Below are 16,149 nucleotides of genomic sequence, written 5' to 3' on the forward strand. Positions count from 1 at the left end.
AGGTCCACAGCGCACGGAGAGTACGGTGCTACAGTAGTCCATAGAACATGACCCATATGAAGCACGAATCACTTCTCGACCCACTTTTGGGTGTCTGGCAGAGTGCATGAGTCCAAACTAGTAGGTTAACACAAATACACTAGGAGCATGCATGAAGAGGAGTGTTGAGATGATCATGCACGAAGAGGGAACAACTATATTAAGATGAGAATGCAACCAAAAACACCCACATGCTTTCTGCTACAGTGACTGATCTGCCCCGTTTGAGTTTGATCCAACTGTCATGTTGCGCTAATACATGGACATGCCCATGCGGAGGACGCCGAAACACCACCAAAGTCCATCTGCTTCTCGAGGCGCATGATGTTGGTGATGCAGGGTGCCACCTGATATGTCTCCAACATATCTATAATTTTTTATTGTTCCATGCTATTATATTATCTGTTTGGATGTTTAATGGGCCAGTGCAAATTATAATAGCATGATGTTTAATTGAGTAACCTATTATCTATAATTTTTTATATTATTATTGGGACTAACCTATTAACCAAGGACCAGTGCATATTACTGTTTTTTTCTATTTCAGTGTTTCACAGAAAAGGAATATCGAACGGAATGAAACCTTCACGAGGATCTTTTTTTGGAACAAACGCAATCCAGGAGACTTGGAGTGGACGTCAAAGAAGCAGCGAGGAGGCCACGAGGTAGGGCGGCGCGCCCCCACCTTCGTGGGCCCCTCGTAGCTCCACCAACCTACTTCTTTCGCCTATATATACTCTTATACCCTGGAAATATCCAGGGGAGCCACGAAACCACTTTTCCACCGCCGCAACCTTCTGTACCCGTGAGATCCCATCTGGTGACCTTTTTCGACGATCTGCGAGAGGGGGATTCGATCACGGAGGGCTTCTACATCAACACCATAGCCTCTCCGATGATGTGTGAGTAGTTTACCACATACCTTCGGGTCCATAGTTATTAGCTAGATGGCTTCTTCTCTCTCTTTGAATCTCAATACAAAGTTCTCCTCGATGTTCTTGGAGATCTATTCGATGTAATTCTTTTTGTGGTGTGTTGCCGAGATCCGATGAATTGTGGGTTTATGATTAAGATTATCTATGAACAATATTTGATTCTTCTCTGAATTCTTATATGCATGATTTGATATCTTTGCAAGACTCTTCGAATTATCAGTTTGGTTTGACCTACTAGATTGATCTTTCTTGCAATGGGAGAAGTGCTTAGCTTTGGGTTCAGTCTTGCGGTGTCCTTTCCCAGTGACAGCAGGGGCAGCAAGGCACGTATTGTATTGTTTCCATTAAGGATAAAAAGATGGGGTTTATATCATATTGCTTGAGTTTATCCCTCTACATCATGTCATCTTTCCTAATGCGTTACTCTGTTCTTCCAAACTTAATACTCTAGATGCATGCTAGATAGAGGTGGATGTGTGGAGTAATAGTAGTCGATGCGGAATCGTTTCGGTCTACTTGACACGGACGTGATGCCTATGTTCATGATCATGCCTAGATATCATCATAACTATGCGCTTTTCTATCAATTGCTCGGCAGTAATTCGTTCACCCACCGTAATATATGCAATCTTGAGAGAAGCCACTAGTGAAACCAATGGCCCCTGGGTCTACATTACATCATATTATTTTCCCGTTAATTAGCTATTTCTGTCGCCATTTATTTTGCAATCTTTATTTTTCAATCTATACAACAAAAATACCAAAAATATTTATCTTATTATCTCTATCAGATCTCATTTTCGTAAGTGACCGTGAAGGGATTGACAACCCCTTTATCGCGTTGGTTGCGAGGTGCTTGTTTGTTTGTGCAGGTACTAGGCGACTTGCGTGTAGTTGTTGGGGAACATAATAATTTCAAAAAAATCATACGCACATGCAAGATCATGGTGATGCATAGCAACGAGAGGGGAATAGTGTTGTCCATGTACCCTCGCAGACCGTAAGCGGAAGCGTTATGACAATGCGGTTGATGTAGTCATATGTCTTCACAATCCGACCGATCCTAGCACCGAAAGTACGGCACCTCCATGATCGGCAGACGTTCGGCTCGGTGACGTCCCACGAAGTCTCGATCCAGTTGAGTGTCGAGGGAGAGCTTCGTCAGCACGACGGCGTGATGACGGTGATGATGAAACTACCAACGCAGGGCTTCGCCTAGGCACTACGACGATATGACCGAGGTGGATTATGATTGAGGGGGGCACCACACACGGCCAAGGGATCAATGATCAACTTGTCTCTATGGGGTGCTCCCTGGCCACGTATATAAAGGATGGAGGGAGGAGGTGGCCGGCCCTTATAGGGCGCGCCCAAAGTGTGGAGTCCTACTAGGACTCCCTAGTCCTAGTAGGATTCCACATCCTACATGGAATAGGAAAAAGGGAAGGGAGATGGAGAAGGAAGGAAGGGTGCGCCCCCTTTCCCTAGTCCAATTCGTACCAGTCCGTGGGGAAGGGGCGCGGCCACCCTTGAGGCCTTTCTCTCCTTTCCCGTTTGGCCCATTAAGGCCCAATACGAATTCCCGCAACTCTCTGGTACTCCGAAAAATACCCGAATCACTCAGAACCTTCCCGATGTCCGAATATAGCCTTCCAATATATCGATCTTTACGTCTCAACCATTTCGAGACTCCTCGTCATGTACCCGATCTCATCCGAGACATCGAAGAAACTTCGGTCATCAAATCAAATAACTCATAATACAAATCATCACAGAACGTTAAGCGTGCGGTCCCTACGGGTTCGAGAACTATGCAGACATGATCGAGACTCATCTTTGGTCAATAACCAATAGCGGAACCTGGATGCTCATATCGGCTCCTACATATTCTACGAAGATCTTTATCGGTCAAACTGCATAACAACATATGTTGTTCCCTTTGTCATCGGTATGTTACTTGCCCGAGATTCGATCATCGGTATCTCAATACCTAGTTCAATCTCATTACTGGCAAGTCTCTTTACTCGTTTTGTAATGCATCATCCCGCAACTAACTCATTAGTCACATTGCTTGCAAGGCTTATATTGATGTGCATTGTCGAGAGGGGCCAGAGACACCTCTCCGACAATCGGAGTGACAAATCCTAGTCTCGATCTATGCCAACTCAACAAACACCATTGGAGACACCTGTAGAGCACCTTTATAATCACCCAGTTACATTGTGACGTTTGGTAGCACACAAAGTGTTCCTCCGGTATTCGGGAGTTGCATGATCTCACAGTCATAGGAACATGTATAAGTTATGAAGAAAGCAGTAGCAATGAAACTGTAACGATCATTGTGCTAAGCTAACGGATGGGTCAAGTCAATCACATCATTCTCTAATGATGTGATCCTTCTTATCAAATGACAACTCTTTTTCCATGGCTAGGAAACTTAACATCTTTGATTAACGAGCTAGTCAAGTAGAGGCATACTAGTGACACTCTCTTTGTCTATATATTCACACATGTACTAAGTTTCCGGTTAATACAATTCTAGCATGAATAATAAACATTTATCATGATATAAGGAAATATAAATAACAACTTTATTATTTCCTCTAGGGCATATTTCCTTCAGTCTCTCACTTGCACTAGAGTCAATAATCTAGTTCACATCGTCATGTGATTTAACACCTATAGTTCACATCTTTCTGTGATTAGTTCACATCTCCATGTGACTAACACCCAAAGGGTTTACTAGAGTCGATAATCTAGTTCACATCGCTATGTGATTAACACCCAAAGAGTGATCTTATTTTGCTTGTGAGAGAAATTTAGTCAACGGGTCTGCCACATTCAGATCCGTAAGTATTTTGCAAATTTTCTATGTCTACAATGCTTTGCACGGAGCTACTCTAGCTAATTGCTTCCACTTTCAATATGTATCTTGATCGAGACTTAGAGTCATCCAGATCGGTGTCAAAGCTTGCATCGACGTAACTCTTTAAGACGAACTCTTTGTCACCTCCATAACCGAGAAACATTTCCTTATTCCACTAAGGATATTTTTCACCGTTGTCCAGTGATCCACTCCTGGATCACTATTGTACCCTCTTGCCATACTTATGGTGAGGTACACAATAGGCCTGGTACACAGCATAGCATATTTTATAGAACCTATGACTGAGGCATAGGGAATGACTTTTCATTCTCTTTCTATTTTCTGCCGTGGTCGGGTTTTGAGTCTTTACTCAACTTCACACCTTGCAACACAGACAAAAACTCCTTCTTTGACTGTTCTATTTTGAACTACTTCTAAATCTTGTCAAGGTATGTACGCATTGAAAATATATCAAGCGTCTTGATCTATCTCTATAGATCTTGATGCTCAATATGTAAGTAGCTTCACCGAGGTCTTCCTTTGAAAAACTCCTTTCAAACACTCCTTTATGCTTTCCAGAAAATTCTACATTATTTCCGATCAAGTATATGTCATTCACACATACTTATCAGAAATGATGTAGTGCTCCCACTCACTTTCTTGTAAATACAGGCTTCACCACAAGTCTGTATAAAACCATATGCTTTGATCACTTCATCAAAGTATATATTCCAACTCCGAGATGCTTGCACCAGTCCATAGATGGATTGCTGGAGCTTGCTCACTTTGTTAGCACATTTAGGATTGAAAAAACCATCTGGTTGCATCATATACAACTGTTCTTTAAGAAATCCATTAAGGAATGCAATTTTGACGTCCATTTGGCAGATTTCATAAAATGCGGCAACTGCTAACATGATTCGGACAGACTTTTAAGCATCGATACGAGTGAGAAAATCTCATCGTAGTCAACACCTTGATCTTGTCGAAAACATTTTGCGACAATTCGAGCTTTGTAGATAGTAACACTACTATCAGCGTCTCTCTTCCTCTTGAAGATACATTTATTCTCAATGACCGACCGATCATCGGGAAAGTCAATCAAAGTCCATACTTTGTTCTCATACATGGATCCCATCTTGGATTTCATGGTCTCAAGCCATTTTGCGGAATCTGGGCTCATCATCGCTTCCTCATAGTTCGTAGGTTCTTCATGGTCTAGTAACATGACTTCTAGTACAGGATTGCCGTACCACTCTGGTGCGGACCGTACTCTGGTTAACCTATGAGGTTTGGTAGTAACTTGATCTAAAGTTTCATGATCATCATCATTAGCTTCCTCACTAATTGGTGTAGGAATCATTGGAACTAATTTCTGTGATGAACTACTTTCCAATTCGGGAGAAGGTACAATTGCCTTATCAAGTTCTGCTTTCCTCCCACTCACTTCTTTTGAGAGAAACTCCTTCTCTAGAAAGGATCCATTCTTAGCAACAAAATATCTTGCCTTCGGATTTGTGATAGAAGGTGTACCCAACAGTTTCTTTTGGGTATCCTATGAAGACGTACTACTCCGATTTGGGTTCGAGCTTATCAGTTTGAAACCTTTTCACAAAAGCATCGCAACCTCAAACTTTAAGAAACGACAACTTTGGTTTCTTGCCAAACCACAGTTCATATGGTGTCATCTCAACGGATTTAAATGCTGCCCTATTTAATGTGAATGCAGTTTTCTCTAATGCATAACCCCAAAACAATAGTGGTAAATCGGTAAGAGACATCATAGATCGCACCATATCCAATAAAGTACGATTACAACGTTCGGACACACCATTATGCTGTGGTGTTCCAGGTGGCGTGAGTTGCGAAACAATTCCACATTGTTTCAAATGAAGACCAAACTCATAACTCAAATATTCGCCTCCGCGATCAGATCGTAGAAAGTTTATTTTCTTATTACGATGATTTTCCACTTCACTCTGAAATTCTTTGAAGTTTTCAAATGTTTCAGACTTATGTTTCATTAAGTAGATATACCCATATCTTCTCAAATCATCTGTGAAGGTCAGAAAATAACGATACCCGCTACGAGCCTCAACACTTATGGGATCGCATACATCAGTATGTATTATTTCCAATAAGTCAGTTGCTCGCTCCATTGTTCCGGAGAACGGAGTCTTAGTCATCTTGCCCATGAGGCATGGTTCGCAAGCATCAAGTGGTTCATAATCAAGTGATTCCAAAAGCCCATCAGCATGGAGTTTCTTCATGCGCTTTACACCAATATGACCTAAACGGCAGTGCCACAAATAGGTCGCATTATCATTATTAACTTTGCATCTTTTGGTTTCAATATTATGAATATGTGTATCACCACGATCGAGATTCAATAAAGGGGAATTTGAGGATTTGCCCCACCTTTGCTTTCACTTCTAGGATTTTCCCTCCTTTTCATTGACATCGATCTTTTGCCACACCTTTGACAAAAACTTGATGATTTGCCCCTGACAAGATGGGCCCACTATAAAATGTCGAAACTACCCCTGCCCTACTCAGTCCACCCCAACCGAGCACATCTCTGGACGGGAAGACATGAGGCGGAGATGGAGCTCCCGCCACCGTTGTTGCTCCGGCGGAGGTTGCCATGGCTCTGCCCCCGTCGGCCTTGTTACTCGCCTGACGCGGAAAATCTGGGCCTCTACAAGCATGGCGCTGGAGGCGAGCGTGGATGAGGAAATGGCGAGGTAGAGGTAGAGCGCGGCGGTCGGGCTCGACCTACAGCCACCGGTCTGCTCATGGAGCACCTGCTTGGGGAGCGGCGGCGCCCCTCCAGGCGGACAGCCAACGGATGTGTGCCTTGGCGTGCTTATGTGCGTTGTGTACGTGCGTGATCTAGCACCTGAGCGTGCCTGATGGGTGCTAGCCTGCTAGGCATGTGTGTGTGCATGAGTGCTCTGCGTGTGTTGCGTGCGTGTGTGCTCGCTATAGCACTTGGGCGCCCGGCTGTTGCTGCTTCTACTGCTGCATGCACGGAGAAGGATGCCGTGGTTCTAGCTTGCTCCCCTCGCCGAGCTCGCCGTGTACATCCACCACATCCCCGGGCTCGGACCATGGACGACACCCTCCGTGCGCCAAATCGGACATGACCCCTTGGTCCTTTTGTGGGGAGCTCACTAGAGATGCTCGGCGCGGCCGGCATGACGGCGGCGGCGGCCACGTGCCCGTGGAGATGCACATGCGTCGTGCTCGTGGCGGACAACACGGTCCACGCCGTCAAGGCAGGGTGACCGGTGCAGGAAGTGTGACGCCTTCCTCCGAGAGCTCGATTGGTCTACAGGTGTTGCGCTTCGCCCGAGAATCTCGCCCATGGACGAACGCCAGAGCTGCGCCTCGAGCACGTTCGTTGTAGGGGAGGGAGGAGGACATGGGGAGAGGAGGAGCAACATCAGCTCGTAGCCCGCACCATGGCATGCGGGGAGGAGCAGCAGTGGCTTGGCATTGGAGTGTGGGAAGAGGAGCAGCAGCACCATAGCACGACAGCAAGTGGGCTGCGGGACGAACATATAAGGAAGAAGGGCATTTGGGTCATCCAATTTGTAGTGTAATCTCAAACCAGGTAGAAAGGGCATATCATCAAAGTTTTAGCAAAGGTGTGGCAAAAGATCAATGTCAATGAAAAGGAGGGCAAATCCAAGAAGTGCAAGCAAAGGTGGGGCAAATCCTCAAATTCCCCTTCAATAAACCATTCACCTTGGGTGTATGACCATAGAAGGTTTTATTCATGTAAACAGAATAACAATTATTCTTTGAGTTAAATGAATAACCGTATTGCAATAAACATGATACAATCATATTATGCTTAACGCAAACACCAAATAACATTTATTTTAGGTTCAACACTAATCCTGAAGGTAAAGGGAGTGTGCGATGGTGATCTTATCAACCTTGGAATCATTTCCAGCACACAACGTCACCTCGTCCTCAACTAGTCTTTGTTTATTTTGCAACTCCCGTTTTGAGTTACCACTCTTAGCAACTGAACTAGTATCAAATACCGAGGGGTTTGCTATAAACAGTAGTGAAGTACACATCAGTAACATGTATATCAAATTTACCTTTGTTCAGTTTGCCATCCTTCTTATCCGCCAAGTATCTAGGGCAGCTCCACTTCCAGTGACCATTTCCTTTGTAGTAGAAGCACTCAGTTTCAGGCTTGGGTCTAGCTTTGGGCTTCTTCATGGGAGTGGCAACTTGCTTGCCATTCTTCTTGAAGTTCACTTTCTTTCCCTTGCCCTTTTACTTGAAACTAGTGGTCTTGTCAATCATCAACACTTGATGCTTTTTCTTGATTTCTACCTTCGCCGATTTTAGCATCGCGAAGAGCTTTGGGAATCATTTCTATTGTCCCTTGCATATTATAGTTCATCACGAAGTACTAGTAACTTGGTGATAGTGACTAGGGAACTCTATCAATCACTATCTTATCAGGAAGATTAACTCCCACTTGATTCAAGTGATTGTAGTACTCAGACATTCTGAGAACATGCTCATTCGTTGAGCTATTCTCCTCCATCTTGTAGGCAAATTACTGTCAAAGGTCTCGTACCTCTTGACACGGGCATGAGTATGAGATACCAATTTCAACTCTTGGAACATCTTATATGCTCCGTGTCGTTCAAAACATTTTTGAATTCCCAATTCTAAGCCGTAAAGCATGGTGCACTAAACTATCAAGTAGTCATCATACCGAGCTTGTCAAACGTTCATAACGTCTGCATCTGCTCTCCTGCAATAGGTCTGTCACCTAGCGGTGCATCAAGGACATAATTCTTCTGTGCAGCAATGAGGATAATCCTCAGTTCATGGACCTAGTCCGCATCATTGCTACTATCATCTTTCAACATAGTTTTTCTTTAGGAACATATCAAAAATAAATGGGGAGCTACATCGTGAGCTATTGATCAACAACATAGTTCTGCAAATACTATCAGGACTAAGTCCATGATAAATTAAAGTTCAATTAATCATATTACTTAAGAACTTCCACTTAGATAGACATCCCTCTAGTCATCTAAATGATCACGTTATCCAAATCAACTAAACCATGTCCGATCATCACGTGAGATGGAGTAGTTTTCAATGGTGAACATCACTATGTTCATCATATCTACTATATGATTCATGCTTGACCTTTCGGTCTCAGTGTTCTGAGGCCATATCTTCATATGTTAGGCTCGTCAAGTTTAACCCGAGTATTCTGTGTGTGCAAAACTGGCTTGCACCCGTTGTATGTGAACATAGAGCTTATCACACCCGATCATCACGTGGTGTCTCGGCACGACAAACTGTAGCAATGGTGCATACTCAGGAAGAACACTTATACGTTGAAATTTAGTGAGAGATCGTGCCGGGGTTTCTGATCCACGGGCACCTATGGGACCGGCGGACCGGGTCCCTTTTGGTTCGGCGGGGGGCGGAGGTCGCGCAAAGAGCAGATCGAGACGAAGCGCGCGGGCGGTTTGGTCGTGCGAGGAGTAAATCGAAGCGAAGCACGCGAGCGATTTACCCAGGTTCGGGCCGCACGGATGCATAAAACCCTACTCCTGCTTTGTGGATTGGTATTGATTTCTAGCTCGGGAGCGAGATCGAGCGTGAGTGTGTGGAATTGCTGAACCCCCCTCTACGTTGCCCCGGGCCTCCTCTTATATGCCCAAGGGGTTACCGACATAGGGCAACGGAGGGCAAAAGTGGAAAGGGTGCCGTGGGTAGGCAGAGCTAGGTGCTGTAGTAGGCACAGCTAGCGGCTACAGTGTTATCATACCTAACCCTGACGGCAGGGGACAAGGGCATTAAATGCCCGTCTGTGTCGCCTAGACAGCACCGAAAGGGACCGCTAGGGACGCCACCGTCTTGCCACGATGGTTGTCTTGTCAGCGCCTGCGTGCCACCGCACGCCCCTAGCTGCACAGCCTCCTGCCACGTGCGCTTGGGAGGGGCCCCGGAGCGACACGTGGGTGGATGTGGTGGAGCGCGGGCGTGGAGTGGGGGCTTGCCGCGGCAAGCGCCTTGCCGCGGCCGCCGACTCGTCGCTTCCGGGAGCTTGTCGCTCACCGGGCCTTGCCGGGGCGCGTAGTGCGCCGCGGCAAGTTCCTTGGAATGCCTTGGATGGCCTTCCCGGCAAGCGCCTCTTGCCGGGGCCTTGGGATGCTTCTGATGGCCTTCCCAGCAAGCTCCTCTTGCCGGGGCCTTGCCTTCTTCCCGGCAAGCTTCTCTTGCCGGGGTCTTGTCTTGAGTATTTTGTTCTTTAATGGTCTTCAAAGGGACCACGGAGGGTCTTGGTGGTCACCTAGCAGGCCTTGTCGCGGGACGCTGCAACTGCCCGTGCACAAGTTCGTGGTACTAAGGGTACCCCTACTTTAGTACACCGACAGGAGCCCCCGGGCCTGGGCCAGACACGGTGCCGAGCGCTGTTGGGTCAGGCCCAAAACAGTGCACGGGCACGCGCGGCCTAGGTTATGCTGAATCTTCCTCCGCATCCATCGCGCACGCCCAGAACGGCACGCGTCAAACGCGGCGTCGTGGGTGACGTGGGCGGCGCGGGCGCGCGGGGCTGAGCCCCGCGAGCGTGCGTCAAGCCATGATGAAGGGGAACGGCCCACGCCCTCTTCTCCAAGCGGAGATAGGCGTGGGGGCGTGGCGCATTTACTGGACGGGGCCGGCGTGCGGTTTTCGAAGCGCCCACTCCCCGAGATTACGGGGTAGGGCGAGGCCGCCCCATCCGTCGCCTCAGTTCTGCATCCCCGCCACGCGGCTCCCATGCACTTGGGATCGCGGACGGCGGGAGCGGGAACCTGGGCCGTTGCGAGCAGAGGGGGCGGGTCGGCCCGCCTCCCTGCTCTTCCCGTGCCTTGATTCGCCGAGCGGGGCGGCTGGGCTCCCACTTTGCTCCTTTATAAGGAGCGGGAAGGGAGCGCCGAAGCCTGCACCCTCTCGTCTCCTCCTTTCTTCAGCTTCTGCTCCCCTTTCTCTCATTCGCCATGGAGAAAGGGAATCCTGGGCCTTCATCGGTGGCGGCGAGGGTTTCCGCCAGACAGCGCACCCTCCCCTCTTCCTCGCTCATGGTGGCAGAGCCAGCCATAAGGGGAAGAGGGAGGGGGCGAGGTCATGGACGAGGTCGAGGACGAGGTCGAGGCGCTCGGGGGAGAGGCGGACGGGGCGACGCGCCAGCTTCGCCCCCGCCGGTGGCTCCTCCCCCCGCGGTGGTCCATATAGGGGACAACCCTTGCGAGTTCTTCGTCAAGCTGCACCGGGTGCCTCGTCGTCGCCTCCGGCTTCCAGCTCCGTTCGCGAGCGCGATGGAGTCGGACCCGCCCGAAACTCTGAGATTACACATGAGGGGCTGTGGGATCAGCGGCACGCAAGTCCGCGTGGTGTTCCCAGCCCCTAGTGTGATGTATCTCGATCGAGGGTGGAAGACGTTCGCCCGCATCCACAGCTTGACGGGGGGACTCACCCTCCATTTTAAGCTGGTGGAGGGCGATCTCCTCTCCGTCAAGGTCTTCGGGTGCTTCGGCACCCGGGTGAAGTGCTGCGTGGACAGCTCCTCCGATAGCGAAGGCTCCTCCTCGAGCGAGAGTGATGAGGAGGAGAGCGGCAGTGATGGTGAGGGTGGCGGGCGGCAGGACGGCGGCTCCGACTAGGTGTCGGGCGCCGTCTCATGCGGCACCGGCGACCCTATCATCCGCGGCGCCGTCTTCTTGAACTCCCCGGGGGCGTCTCCTTGGGCGGCTGGCGTAGGGAGGCCGCGGAAGGGGAAGAGGGCTGGCGACAAGCCCGTCAGGTCGGAGTACGAGGGCGTGGTGCCCTCGACAGCGTGCTAACGTCCTGCCGCCCCTCCTTCGCACCCTTCTCCCGGCGTCGCCATCACCGTCCGGCCCCCGGGATGTTCTCTTGGTGTCTTCTGGCACCTGTAGCTCGCCTTGGCGCCCCTTTCCCCTTTTCGCCTCCTTGATCTACCTCCTGAAGAGAGGGACAGGAAAGGGATTACGGGCACCTTATCTTTTAAATTGTGAGCCTTCGGGCCTTGGTTGTATCCAGAACTTGTAATCCTCTCTTCATGTTTTTCATCCTCTATGGACTGTACCTGTATGGGATGTTTTTTAATGAAAAGGGGATGTTTGCCGGGTTATTTGCCTCGCGGGCCGGACCCACGCCAAGGAGCGAATCCTTACTATCCCTCGGACAGACATTCCCGGCAACAGGCCTTGCCGCCTTCCCACATTGCTCGACCTTTCTCACGCCTATGACGGAGGCGGGAATGAGGTGGGTGCGGCCTCCTCGTTTCATCCCTTTGCTGTCGCGGCTACGACCAAACTTGGCCCTAGGAACGCACTCCAGGGCCTAGAGTCGGGGGAGCACGGCAGTTTTCGGGAAGAAACGTGGTTTCACATTCCCCAGTCCATAAGAGGATGCATGAAGAGGGATGAAAGACTTATCTGATATTGCAGCCCCCGGCAACTCTGGCTTGCCAGAGGTGACATCTTGGCATTCGCAGCCCCCGGCGTTCTTGCCGGGGCCCAGGTGCCGGCGCGCCCTTCTTCTCCTTTTCGTCTCCAGGTGGTCTGGCCAGGACGTGCGAGCCCTGCGAACGAAGGAAAAGCAAAGGGACGGACACTCGACCTCTAAGCTAGGGGTTAGCCGCTGTTAGGGACTATCGACCCTAACCAAGGACGAGACTCAGACTCAACCTAGCATGCATGCTATAGCCCCCGGGGTATGCAGCGCTTCATTTTCTGGTGCTCAGGGTCTGCGCCTGGCTCTGTACAGAGGATTACATGCAACAGCGGCAAGACTCGTACAGAAGGGTGGTTGCCGGACGGGGTCCGACAACCGCGCCTTACGGGTAAAACTTATGAAGATGCTCGATGTTCTAGGAGTTGCTCACTGGAATGCCACCTTCGGTCTCAAGGCGGACAGCGCCAGGCCTTGTGACTCGTTTCACCCGGTAAGGGCCTTCCCACTTCGGCGTCAACTTGTTGGAATTCTTGGCCGACTGAATGCGCCGAAGAACAAGGTCGCCTTCCTCGAAACTCCTGGCATTGACTCTGCGGCTGTGATAGCGGCGCAGAGCTTGCTGGTAGCGAGCAGCTCGCACAGCAGCCTAGAGACGATCTTCCTCAAGGAGCAGCGCGTCATCTTGCCGCAGCCGCTCTTGCTCAAGCTCATCGTAAGCGAGCACTCGAGGTGACCCGTATACGAGTTCCGTGGGGGTAACTGCCTCTGCTCCATAGACTAGAGCAAAGGGTGTCTGTCCAGTGGCTCGATTTGGCGTCGTTCTGATCGACCAATGAACAACCGGTAGCTCCTCGATCCTGTTTCTTCCGCACTTGCGCAGCCTGTCGAAAGTTCTGGTCTTGAGCCCGCGCAGCACCTCAGCATTTTCCCTCTCCGCTTGACCGTTGCTCCTTGGGTGAGCAACAGAAGCGAAGAAGACTTTGGCCCCGAGATCTTGGATGTACTGCATGAAGGCGTGGCTCGTGAACTGTGTGCCGTTGTCGGTGATTATCCGGTTAGGGATCCTGAAGCTGCAAACAATCGACCTGAAGAACTTGACGGCTGACTGTGCGGTCACCTTCCTCACTGGTTCCACTTCCGGCCACTTTGTGAACTTGTCGATTGCGACGTACAAGTACTCAAAGCCCCTGACAGCTCGGGGGAAGGGGCCGAGGATGTCGAGCCCCCAGACCAAAAAGGGCCAGGATAAAGGGATCGTCTGGAGAGCTTGAGCTGGCTGGTGTATCTGCTTGGAATGGAACTGGCACGCTTCACACTTGGTTACTTGTGCAGTTGCATCCTGGAGGGCTGTTGGCCAGAAGAAACCTTGCCGGAATGCTTTGCCGACGAGTGCTCTTGCGCCAATGTGGTGACCACATATGCCTCCGTGTATCTCTGCCAACAGCTTCTGTCCGTCTTCCCGGGGAATGCACCTCAATTTCACACCGTTGAGTCTTCTTCTGTACAGCGTCTTGTCGACGAACTGGTACATACTTGACTGCCGGGCTACTCTTTCGGCTTCTTCTTGCTCTTCGGGAAGTTCTCCTGTCTGAAGGAAACGGACAATCTGCTGCGCCCATGTTGGAGCCTGTGGCTCGACAACAAGGACTAAAGGCGACTCTGCTGCCGCGGGAACATCCGCTTCTACGGCGAGAAGCTGGGTCTCTGCCGGAGCTTGACGTTCAGCGACAAGCTTGCCGGGAGCTTCAGCTTCAACAGAACAAACCCTAGGGCTTGCCGGAGCATCTGGCTCCCCGGCGCTCTTGGTATTGATCTTGGAGGTTGCTGCGGGAATATCTGCTTCTACGGCGAGAAGCTGTGTCTCTACCGGAGCGTGACATTCCGTCACAAGCTTGCCGGGAGCTTTTGCTTCAACGGAACAAGCCCTAGGGCTTGCCGGAGCAGACTCCTCCTCAACGCCTTCGGTGTTGATCTTGGGGACCTTCTTGGCGGCGGCTTCGGGAAGCTCTGCCGGCAGGTAGTCACCAGGAATCAACTTCCTCTTCTTGCTTTGTCCAGTTGATGGTGGCACGGACGGTTGAGTCAGCTTGAGCACAAAGGTCCCTGGTTCCACAGGTAACTTAAGTGCGGCGCACTTCGACAGGCCATCTGCAATGGCGTTCTGAGTTCTCGGAACGTGCTCCATTTGCAGGCCGTCAAAGCGCTCTTCTAGCTTTCTCACTTCGTCGACGTAAGCTTCCATCAACGGACTCTGATAATTCTTGTTTACTTGGCGGACGACAAGCTGTGAGTCACCCCTGACAATGAGCTTCTTAATCCCAAGGTCTGCCGCGATCCTGAGACCGGCAAGCAATCCCTCATACTCTGCAGTATTGTTTGTTGCTTGCTCCTTGGGAAAGTGCATCTGGACTATGTACTTGAGGTGCTCTCCGGTGGGCGCAATAAGCAGCACACCAGCGCCGGCGCCTTGCAGCGAGAAGGCACCATCAAAGTACATCAGCCACTCTTTGCTCGCTTCTTTGTCGGGGATGCTCGTCTCCAGAATTTCTTCGTCCGGAGTTGGCGTCCATTCCGCTATGAATTCTGCCAATGCTCTGCTCTGGATAGTTGAAGTGCTTTCAAACTTGAGACCAAAGCTTGACAGTTCCAGTGCCCACTCAACAGTCCTGCCTGTCGCTTCAGGATTCCGCAGTATCCTCTTCAGCGGAAAGCGAGTGACCACTGTGATCTCATGTGCTTGGAAGTAATGGCGCAGCTTTCTCGAGGCCATGAGAAGGCCGAAAAGCAGTTTCTGCACACCAGAGTACCTTGACCTAGCCCCCTGCAAGAGGGAACTGACAAAGTAAACTAGGCGCTGCACCGTTTTCTTCCGTATCTCCTCGTGTATCAGCGCGGGTTCATCTTTGTCGGGACCAGAGCTTGTCGGGGAAGCCCCCTGCTTGTCGCTGGATGCGCTTGCCGCGGTTGCTGGCTCATCATCCGCCTCCCTCTCTGCCACTAACGCAGCACTAACCACTTGATTGGTTGCCGCTATGTACAGCAGCAACTTCTCTTGTGGCTTAGGCGCGACAAGTATTGGAGGGGAGGACAGGTATCTCTTCAGGTCTTGCAGCGCAGCCTCCGCTTCTGGAGTCCATTTCATCGGACCTGCCTTTTTCAATAATTTGAAAAATGGCAGGGCGCGCTCAGCAGACCGAGAGATGAACCTGCTGAGAGCAGCCACGCAACCAGCAAGTTTCTGTACATCCTTGACGCGCTTCGGTGCTTCAATCTGCTCAATGGCCTTGATCTTGTCGGGATTGGCTTCAATCCCCCGCTGAGACACGAAGAACCCGAGAAGCTTGCCGGAGGGAACTCCAAACACACACTTCTCTGGGTTGAGCTTGAGGCTGATCTTGCGCAGATTTGCAAAAGTCTCGTCCAAGTCTTGGATCAGGGTTGCTCTGTCCTTTCTCTTGACCACTATATCATCCATGTAGGCTTCAACATTTCTGTGTATTTGTGGCTCAAGAGCAATATGGACTACTCTGGCAAATGTTGAACCAGCATTCTTTAATCCAAAAGGCATCCGTACGAAGCAGTACGTGCCACATGGAGTAATAAATGCGGTCTTCTCTTCATCCTCCTCTGCCATGAAGATCTGATGATACCCGGAGTACGCATCAAGAAACGAAAGCAAATCACATCCAGCCGTGGAGTCAACAATCTGGTCAATGCGCGGCAAAGGAAATGGGTCTTTGGGACAAGCTTTGTTAACATCGGTGAAATCGATGCAAAGCCTCCATTTCCCGTTTG

This window comes from Triticum urartu, chromosome 1 (genome assembly GCF_003073215.2).
Source record: "Triticum urartu cultivar G1812 chromosome 1, Tu2.1, whole genome shotgun sequence".
Classification (NCBI taxonomy): Eukaryota; Viridiplantae; Streptophyta; class Magnoliopsida; order Poales; family Poaceae; genus Triticum; species Triticum urartu.